The sequence below is a fragment of the Carlito syrichta genome, unplaced genomic scaffold, assembly GCF_000164805.1.
Source record: "Carlito syrichta isolate Samal-C Ts95f unplaced genomic scaffold, Tarsius_syrichta-2.0.1 Scaffold316955, whole genome shotgun sequence".
NCBI classification, from domain to species: domain Eukaryota; kingdom Metazoa; phylum Chordata; class Mammalia; order Primates; family Tarsiidae; genus Carlito; species Carlito syrichta.
In genome coordinates, this window is record NW_007261051.1 from 26,187 (window position 1) to 36,856 (window position 10,670).

General features: G+C 44.8%; 1 pseudogene across 1 annotated transcript; it reads left to right on the top strand.

The window, feature by feature from the left end:
• The first annotated feature begins 299 nt into the window (after positions 1 to 299).
• On the top strand, positions 300 to 1,328 carry LOC103277293 (annotated as a pseudogene). The gene has a single exon (XR_002481355.1). The product of XR_002481355.1 is annotated as a sister chromatid cohesion protein PDS5 homolog A pseudogene (transcript).
• Positions 1,329 to 10,670: the final 9,342 nt, after the last annotated feature.

The window sequence follows — 10,670 nt, forward strand, 5'->3', positions numbered from 1 at the left end:
TGACCTAACAGAGCAGAAAAGAATCAGTAAATCTGATACGTCTCGCTTGCAATTAGCTGTGGTAGTGCCATAATGAAGCTTGCTCAGGAACCTTGTTACCATGAAATTATTACCCCAAAACAGTTCAATTCTGTGCACTTGTTATTAATGATGAGTGTTATCAAGTAAGGCAGATATTTGCTCAGAAGCTCCACAAGGCACTTGTGAAGTTGCTGCTCCCCCTGGAGTCCATGACAATCTTTGTCTTGTGTGCCAAAGATCCAGTAAAGGAGAGGAGGGCACATGCATGACAGTGTTTACTAAAAAACATCAGTATACGCAGGGAGTACATTAAACAGAACCCTATGGCTACTGAGAAATTATTATCACTGTTGCCTGAATATGTAGTTCCATACATGATTCACCTGCTAGCCCATGATCCAGATTTCACAAGATCACAAGATGTTGATCAGCTTCGTGATATCAAAGAGTGCCTATGGTTCATGCTTGAAGTTTTAATGGCAAAGAATGAAAACAATAGTCATGCCTTTATGAAGAAAATGGCAGAGAACATCAAGCTCACCCGAGATGCCCAGTCTCCTGATGAATCCAAAACAAATGAAAAACTTTATACAGTTTGTGATGTGGCTCTGTGTGTTATAAACAGTAAAAGCGCCATGTGCAATGCAGACTCTCCAAAGGAACCAGTCCTCCCAATGAAGTTTTTTACACAACCAGAAAAGGACTTCTGTAATGACAAGATTTATATTTCAGAAGAGACAAGAGTGCTTCTGTTAACAGGAAAGCCAAAGCCTGCTGGAGTATTGGGTGCAGTAAACAAGCCTTTATCAGCAATGGGAAGAAAACCTTATGTTAGAAGCACTGGCACGCAGACTGGAAGCAACATGAATGTAAATTCAGAATTGAACCCTTCAACCGGAAATCAATCAAGGGAACAGAGTTCAGAGGCAGCAGAAACTGGAGGTAGTGAAAATGAAGAGAACCCTGTGAGAATTATTTCTGTCACACCTGGAAAGAATATTGACCCGGTAAAGAGCAAGGAAATTAATTCTGATCAGGCTGCCCAGGGCAACATCAGCAGTGACCGAGGAAAGAAAAGAACAGTAACTGCAGCTGGGGTGGAAAATATCCAACAAAAGACAGATGAGAAAGTGGATGAATCAGGACTGCCTGCCCCTTCCAAACCGCGAAGAGGACGCTGACCCAAGTCGGAATCTCAGGGCAACCCAACCAAAAACGATGATGTAAATAAGCCTAATAGCAAGGGGAGGAAGCGAGCTGCAGGCAGCCAGGAGAGCCCTGGGGGCTTGGAAGCAGGAAATGCCAAAGCACCCAAACTGCAAGACGGAGCCAAAAAGGCAGTCCCAGCAGAGAGACAGACTGACCTGCAGAGGTAAAAAGAAGACTCCTTTGTAAAGGGAGGGAGCGAGGGCCACACAGAAGCAGCTCTCGCTCCTGCAGGCCTTGAATTCACAGTGTCCTGAGCAGGAGACAGCGTTCACATCAGAACTCACACTTTCGGCCTTGAAAACGGAAAGAAACTCTTGCTTCCTTTCCATATGACCCCAGTCCTCCGATGGAAGTGGACAGCAGTACCTCTCGAGAGAGGCTAAAAGCAGCTCTGGGCTACACCCCCCACTCAGACTTTTCTTAGGAAAAGTCAATAATTAAGCAAATTGCTTAACACTTGGTTCCAGTTCCTGCATATCTGGAGTTTAAATGCATAATACACCATTAATTTCTATGCTGCAGTTTTTATTTTAAAGAAAGTAACAAAATGTCCTTACACTGACACAGAAATTCTCCATTTTAGAACCAGGAATTCCCATGTTACACAAGAAAAAATAGAAATCTACTGAATTAATTTTTTAAAAGAAAAGAGATCAGATGAAATATTTCTTTGTTTTTCCTTTTGGAAATTTTGATGTATAGTTCTTTCTGCCTGCCTACTTTTCTGCAAAAATGAGATGTACAGATTTCAATTCCCTGCTATGAAAAGTGATGTGGTGGCAATTTTATAAATGTTGCTTTCTGATTTTTATCAGAGTGAGAAGATAATTAAAATTATTATTGATTTGCAAGTAGTAAACAGTTCATATTTTGATTTCCCTCCATTTTAGTTTAATATAATTTGCAATAAATGTACATATTGTTGTTTTTTTCGTAGAGCATATCACTTTAAAATGGTTTTTACTCCTATGATTATGTTGGAATATTTGGGATTTTAAAGGAGTAAAAGACTGTCCAGCATTTGGTTTTGTAATGTTTGTCACCAGATTTTTATTATTGTTGTAAAAAAAAGTTCGATTTTTAAAAATAGTTGGCCTTTGGCAGCTTTGTAAGGGACGTCGGAGGTGAGGTGTTCAGGATTGCTGTCAGTTTTCGACACTGTGCTGTTGGGAAGGAAGTATTTTGCTTTTGTCTGCTGGTCTCGGCTCAGTTTTTGTTTATTTTAGAAGACAACTGTTGCATCAGTACATTATGTTTCTTGGCATTGTTCAGCATAGGTAACGTGTGCACTTTTCCTGTACACATCATATTTAAGTATTTTGTATAAAATAAATGCTTCTAGATATAAAAAAAAAAGAATCAGCTTTTTTTCCTTGTTGATACTTTCTACGATATTTTTGTCTTCTATATCCTGCAATTGTGATTTTTTTTCTTGGTGATCTGGATTCTGCTGCAGAAGTGAGGATTTAAGTTGTCCTGCCTTTTCAGCTCCTTGAGGTGTGACGTTCGGCACTTTGCCTGTGATATTTCGATTACCTTGATGTGTACATGCAATGCTGTGAATTTTCCTCTTCACACTGCTTCATGTCATCCCAGTGATTCTGATGTGTTTTTGTTTTCATTTGCTTTCAGAAATCTTTGTATTTGTCTTGATATCTGTGTTGGCCCAGAAGTCTTTCAGTGGTATTTTAATATCCATGTCTTTGCATGTTCTGGACATATCTTGCTGGCAATATTTATTTTTATGCCACTGTGATCTGAGAAAATGCATGGTATAATTTTGATCTTTTGAAATGTGTTCACTCAATTTATGTCCAACAATGTGATCAATCTTAGAGTGTGTTCCATGTGCTGATGAGTAGAATGTATATTTTGTAGATGTTGGGTGAAGTGTTTTATGGATGTCTGTCATCATATCCATTTGACCGAGTGTCTAATTGAGGTTCTGGATTTCCTTGTTGGTTTTCTGCTTTGATGATCTATCTAAAGCTGTTAGTGAGAGATGTAGGTCTCCCACTATGATTGTGTGAGAGTCAATGTCCTCTCTTAGCCTACTCAGTACTTGTTTTATGAAACCCGGTGCTCCTTGTTGGGTGCGTATATGTTTAGGAGGAATAGTTCTTGCTGGTGGATTGACCTTTTATCATTATGTAGTGTCCTTCCATGTCCATTTTAACTTTCAATGGTTCGAAGACTGTTTTTCTGTCCCAGAATAGTTACACTTGCCCTCTTCTGTTTTCCACTTGCCTGAAAGATCATTTTCCAGCCACCAACTTTGAGTTCATGGGTGTCATCTTCAGTGAGATGAGTTTCCTAGAGGCAGCAGGCTATTAGATCATGCTCCTTCATCCAGGTTGCCACTCTTTCAGTGGCATATTTACACTATTCATGCTCAATTTCATTATTGAAATGCAAGAATTGATCCCCATCATAGGGCTCTTAAGGGGTTGCTTTGTGTCCTTTTAACTCTTGTATTATTTATTTATTTTCATGTTTGTGAGTGCATTGTATTTTCTGCTAACTCTGTGCTTGCCCAAACTTTTTGATAGGCATGACCATTCCTTTTTTGTGTGTTCTCTGTTCCACAGCTTCTTAAGCCTCTCCTGGAGGACTGGTCTGGAGACAACATATTCTATTAGGGATTGGAAGTCTGGGAATGATTTTAGTTGTCCATCACTTATGAGATTAGCATGGCTAGGTAAGAAATTCCTGGCTGGAATTATTGATCTTTAAGAATGCTGAAAGCGTCCAAGTCAGTGGGACTACAAATCAGATCCACTGTGACCGATTTCCCTGAGCTTTTTATAAATCCTTTTATAAACCTGGGCAAAGTGGCTCACGCCTGTAATCCCAGCATTTTGGACAGTGGTGAGAGGATTGGCTGAGCCCAAGGGTTGGAGACCAGCCTGGGCATCTTAGCGAGACCTCACGTCTACAATAAACCAAAAATGAGCTGGGCATGGTGGCACACATTTGTAGTTTCAGTTACTTGGAAGGATGGGGCTAGAGGATTGCCTGAGTCCAGCAAATTGAGGCTGTGGTGGCCGTGAGCATGCCACTGCACTCCACACTGGGCAACAAAGTGAGACTCTGACTCAAAAAACAATACTTCTAGAGATTTTTAAAATAACTCCTTTCAGATCCCCTCACTGCCCCAGCAGTCATCTTGAAATCTCCCAGACATCACTCAGCAGTACACAGGTGACAGTGCCCGAAGGTCCCTAGCTGCTCCACTGAACATGATTAGAAACTCTGGGACTCCATACAATCCAGAAGCCTGCCCTATGCCAGTACCAACTCCAACATACAGTAAGGTAGACCCAGGACCCAGTGATAGAAACATGAACATGACACTGAGCGGTATGGATGAATTCATTTATTTTATTTTGAAATGAAAAGCCAAATAACTGGAGCCCTGTCACCAGGGTGCCACAACCCCATCCCCGCCTCCTTCCTCTACCCTGTACTAGCAATAAATAAGTTTCCCCAAACCAAATTATTAGAATCTTTTTATTTGCCAGCTTCAACCACGCCTATTATACAGGGGGAGGCACAACCCCCAGAATAAACAAAATGTTACACAAATACAATATGTACACATGAGCAGGGGAGCTTAACCACACAGCCTGTGTTTTCCCAGCTGACAGTTAGCCCAACTGTCCACCTGGAGAGAATGCCACCCCATTGTCCTGCCCCAAGTGACTCTGAGTAAGAAGACGGAGCCGTCTGAAGAAGGCCTGCTGGGTGGGGTGAGGAGATGACTGGGGAGTCCCTGCTACTCCTGAGGGACAGCCTCCAAAGAAACTAGAGTTTTAGTCTCAGGCATTTTGTTTTTCTGGAACAAAGCAAACCCAGAAATTCAGATGAGGCCCTGATTCAGCTGGTGAAGGGACTGCACCAATTTCTCTCCCTGTTAGGCACAGGCCCTATCTTGCTACTGTCAAGATGAAGGGGTGAGGAGGGAGAGATGGCAGGAAAGGTACACAGTGGCAGGGGCAGGGTAGGAGGGGAAGGAACATGGTGGGGGCAGAGGCCCCGGCCCCTCTCCTGGCTCTAAATGTCCAATATCTTCAACTCGTTACACCCATGATGCCTGTAGAAAAAGGGTATGCAGAGCTTGTCAGCCAGGACTGGGCTCTCCTGGGTGATCTGGATTCTGGAAAGCAGATGAGTAATCTTCTGTGTAGTAGGACTCTTGGGAGTAGTGCCCTCTCCTGTGTCTCCTTGTGTCGACTCCCCATCATCAGTCAGGCTCACCGTGCTGAGACCTGTGAGTGGAGACAGGCCAGCATCTGAGCACTGCACCCTGCCCGCACCTGCCCAGCCCTCGTCAAGTGTGCTACTCACCAGCTGGCTGCCCGTAGGCAGCTCCCAGCTTCTGGGGGGCTGCAGGCCCTGGAGTGGACTCTGCAGCAGGGCTCTGGGTAGCAGCCAGGAATTTGTCATGCCACATTTCACGCTCGTGCACAAGTCGTGACACCAGCTCCTGCAGATCCTGAAGCCTGCCCTGAAGGGAGAGATGCTCAGTGTGCGCCCACCATCCGCCTCACCCGCAGACAGTTCCTGGGCCCTACCTCCATCTCTTCGTTTTCCTGGGTCAGTCGGCTGAGGTCCTCCTCCACCTCTCGGTGCCGTTCCTTCATCACTGCCCTCTGGTTTTGGGACAGGGCCATGGACTCGCCTGCAGGAAGACAGGGCTGAGAGGCTGGCCCTTCCCCCCCAGGGAGCTGCCGCACCATGGCCAAAACCTTCCTGCTCACCAGGAGTGTCAGTCTCTTCAGACAGCTGGACACAGCGATGATCCAGCTCCACCATCCACTCCTGCATGTCTTCCTTCTCCCGCAACACCTGCAGGAAGTGGCTCTGGAAACGGAACCCGGAGTCAGGGTCAGCAGCATCCTACCAGTCCAGCCTCCTTGGGCCTGTCAGGAAAGACTACCTCACCTGAAGATTCTGCATGGCCCTCTGGAGGGCCAGGTGCTCTTCCTTGGACACAGACTCGCCCCTGGTTCCAGGAGCTGGAGTGACCTCCTCCGCCGCCTTCCAGGTTGGGTCTGCCATCTTGACTAGTCGCTGGCAGGCCACTGTGCATTTCCTCAGCTGCCCCTGGAGCCGTGCCTGTTTCTTCTCATCACTGGCTAGATCTGCATTCAAGTTCACCACCTGCAAGTGAGAGGGTGTGTTTTTGTGGGGGGAACCAGCAGGACATATTGGGGGCAGGCAGGTGGAGAGGAGCTGCTCTTTCGGGCCTCTTTGAGGAAACCTGTTGTGTTGGGAGCCGGCCGTAACTTGTTTCACCAGACAATCTTTGTTAATGTGTCCGACTGACCACAGTTATAGCAAGACTGTAATGAGATATTCTTTTGCTTATTACTTATATACTTTTCTTATATTACTTATATATTGTTTATATGGTGTATATATATTACTTATATTATTTATATATTGCTTATATATATAGCTTATATATATTGTTTATATTATATTACTTACACATTACTTATATACTTTTGCTTATATTACTTATATTACTTATATTATTTATATATTATTTATATATTGGCTATATATATATAGCTTATATTCTTATATTGTTTATATTACTTATTTTATTTATATTACTTATATACTTTTGCTTATATTACTTATATTATTCATATTACTTATATATTTTTGCTTATCATTGCTTGAGCTCCCTGCATTCCTATAAGAAAAGGAAAAGTGTAACTAAGTTCAGGCTTTATTTCAGTATTCTCAACGTTTAAAGGAAAACCTTAGAAAGAGGTGCAGTAAGCTTAGCGGGGCAGTTTCTACTAATGTACCCAATTTGTCCACATACATAACATGATTACACTGAAACATTTTTCTGTTTACCTGCGTCCTGCATACCTTGAGCGATCTGTGAAAAGGTTTCTTCCTTCAAAGCTGCGGCCAAAGCCATCCCTTGTATAATAGCTGGGCTTACATCCACGCACTGGCAGATAAAATCAGTAACCCATCCGGTTTTGCGTATGGGTCTAAGTAAAGCCTGACAAGTATTATTAGCATTTTCAAAAGCCAATTGTTTGATAAGAATTTCTGCTGCTTCTTTGTTAGTAATTACCCAATTAACAGCCGTAGTGAGTCTGGAAACAAAGTCCTCATAACTTTCTTCGGACTTTTGTTTTATATCAGATAAGAAAATTTTTTCCACACGGTGACAGCACAATGATTTATCTGAAGCAAAACTTCTTTGGGTAGAGAAATTTGATTAGCCATTTGGGTATACATACCAGTCCCGGAGAGCATATCATGAGAAATAATGAATGACCCAGCAGGTTGATTTAAATTCTGGTCCATTTGAATTCTAACTTGATCATCATACTCGGTTTTTCATAGCAAATAAGCACCTCAGGACAAACAGCTTTTGGCTAATTGCTGCCAATCTGCGAGAGTCATCCATCGAGAGGCAAATTGATCTAAAATAGTAATTGTATAAGGTGCAAGAAAACCATACTTTGAGCTCACCTCCCATAACTCTCTTAACAATTTATATGGCAAGGGTTCCCAGTGAGCTCGATCCACTCCATCAGCACTGGGATAAAATTGTATTGGGAAACAAGCTGTGAAACTAAAATCTCCTTCTTTTTCTGCTTCAGCTCATACTGCCTGCATACCGAGAGGAAAGACAGGAGCCGCAGGGGCATTACCGGCATTTTTAGGCAAATTTTTTGGCTTTAGGACTTTAGTATTGAAAGGAGCAGCCTGTGGGAGGGAAGGCACAGGTTGGCCATAGGAGCACTGATAAGATATCTAACAGCTTTTGCCTCAGGTTTGGCTTCATCCTGTGGAGATAATTTATCATTGTCATTATAATCAGGGCTGCAGCGAAGAGAAAAGTTCCCTCATCATCATCATTGTTAGTGACCTTTTTGGAAGGAAGTTTTTTATAATTATGCTGTGGATGTAAAGCATTTTTAATTAACATTGTTCCTGCACAAAATGTAGAAAATGAGCTAGATTAGATAAGAAACTTTAGCTCCATGCTTAGAAAGAGTGTTCATTAGAATGCCAATGAACATTTTCGTTTACTTAGACTCGCTCTGGCCCATGATTAAATCATGGCTCTGGCATCAAAAAACCAATCCTTACCCATCTCACTCTGCCTGTCTCTACAGAGGGGTCTGCAACACCCTAGGTAAGATCCTAGCCATCCTGAAATGAGAAAAAGCTTACCTTTCCAGGACCCCACTCTGGAAATGGAACCTGGAGTCAGGGTCAGCAGCATCCTGCCAGCCCAGGCTCTTTGGGCCTGTCAGGAAAGACTCCCTCACCTGAAGATTCTGCATGGCCCTCTGGAGGGTCAGGTGCTCTTCCTTAGACACAGACTCGCCCCTGGTCCCAGGAGCTGGAGTGGCCTCCTCCGCCGCCTTCCAGGTTGGGTCTGCCATCTTGACTAGCCGCTGGCAGGCCACTGTGCGTTTCCTCAGCTGCCCCTGGAGCCGTGCCCATTTCTTCTCATCACTGGCTAGATCTGCATTCAAGTTCACCACCTGCAAGTGAGAGGGTGTGTTTTTGTGGGGGAACCAGCAGGACATATTGGGGGCAGGCAGGTGGAGAGGAGCTGCTCTTTCGGGCCTCTTTGAGGAAACCTGTTGTTCACAGGCGTGAGGGTGTCTGACAACTGACTCCAAGGAGGGGAGAAGTTTAGGGAAATAAAAGGTGGGAAAGACAAGAAGATAAGTGTGGCCAGGCAACCCCAGAGGAAGACAAGCGGTTAGGCTCACCATGGCGTCTTGGCTCTCAAAGTCCTCCGGGATGGTCAGCATGGGCCGGGGAGGCTCCTGGTCCTGGCTCTTGTCATCTTCATCTCCATCCTCATTTCCTGATTTGTACTCTACCAGGACAGTCAAGGGGTCTTCAGATCACCCAGCAAGGGAGACAGAGGGGCTACCTTGCTCCACTCTGTGTAACCCTCACCCAAGGAAAACAACCAGTTGTTCCAGTGGTCTCTTCAAAGCCCTCAGTCCCGGCCCACAAAGGGCCCCTGACTTCCTCCGACTCACTCACCTTCCATGGGGATGTCAGAGAGATCATTCTGGGCCTGAGGCTCCTGGTTCGGCTGGTCTGCCACTTGCCGACATTCCTGCAGATGGGAGAGGAATGAGAAGGCCCAGGGTGGCCAGGTCCTCCCCTTCAGGCCCACTCCTGGCCCCTCCCATACCTGGGTTATCTGCAACTCTAGGCAGACCATTATGGCCTCGACCTTGGCCTGAATGGCCTCATCCTTCATCTGGCCCATTAGCTTGGCCTGTAGCAACATCTCCTTCTGCAGCGCCTCCTTCTCGGAGACCAGTTCCTGATAGGCGGCCTCCTGCTGCTGCAGCTGGGCCAAACACTGGTCTCGCGGCTCTGGCAGACTCTGAGTCTCCTGATGCTTTACTCCTACCTACAGGCAGACCCGGGAATGAGCATGGTTGCCGAGGCTGCAGTGCAGTAGATCATCAAACTCCAGGGCTCAAGGGATCCTCCCACCTCAGCCACCAAGCAGGTGGGACTCCAGGCATGAGTCACTGTGCCTGGCTTCCCTGAGCTTCGTATCAATTCTTGGAGACCTGTCTTATGTAGATTGTACATAGTACACACACATGGCCCATCTTCCTATACAGATCTCTTACAGGGGGAGGCAGAGGTGGCATTGCAATGATGCATCCTCAGAATGCCACCAGTGCTCCAGAACAGGCCAACACATGAGACCAGATTATTAGGGAGGGGATGGGGTTAGAACACAGGGTTGACCTTCCCCAGGCTTGAAGTGGGCAGGAGACAGGCACTCGACATTGAAATTCTCCCCCAAACCTGGCAGCAAACAAAGAATTTGTGTTACTTTTTCCAGCCGATCCAAAATGTCCTGCTTCTGGTGTTTCTGTAGGGAAAATCAAAGAAAGGTGACTGAGGCACCCTTCTTTTTTCTACCTCCCAGACCAACAAGGGGTGTGCAGGGTCAGGAGTTGGTGTTAAAGGCCATATTCTCAGATCCTATGGGGCATGAAGAGACACCCTCTCCTCAAGTTACCCAGGAAAGAGCACTTGAGTCTTCCTTGGTTTTTGCTGACAACTACAGAATGGAAAGCTTGAATCTAGATTCTCTTTATGTATTAATTTTTTTTATAGAGATGGGTTTTTGCTATGTTGCCAAGGGTGGTCTTCAATTCCTGACTGAGGAGATCCTCCCACATCAGCTCCAAAATTGATGTGATTGCGGGCATGAGGCACTATACCTGGTCTGGATTCTTTTTCAAGGACAGCAACAAATCTCCGGAAATGAAGTTTGAGAAAATAAGGGCTACCTTTTCATAAGTTTGTGATGTGTAAATGTGCATTCATTAACTACAAACTGCATGAAAGATGCTGTTCTTTTTTTTTTTTCTTTTTGAGTCAGAGTCTCAAAGGTGTTACCC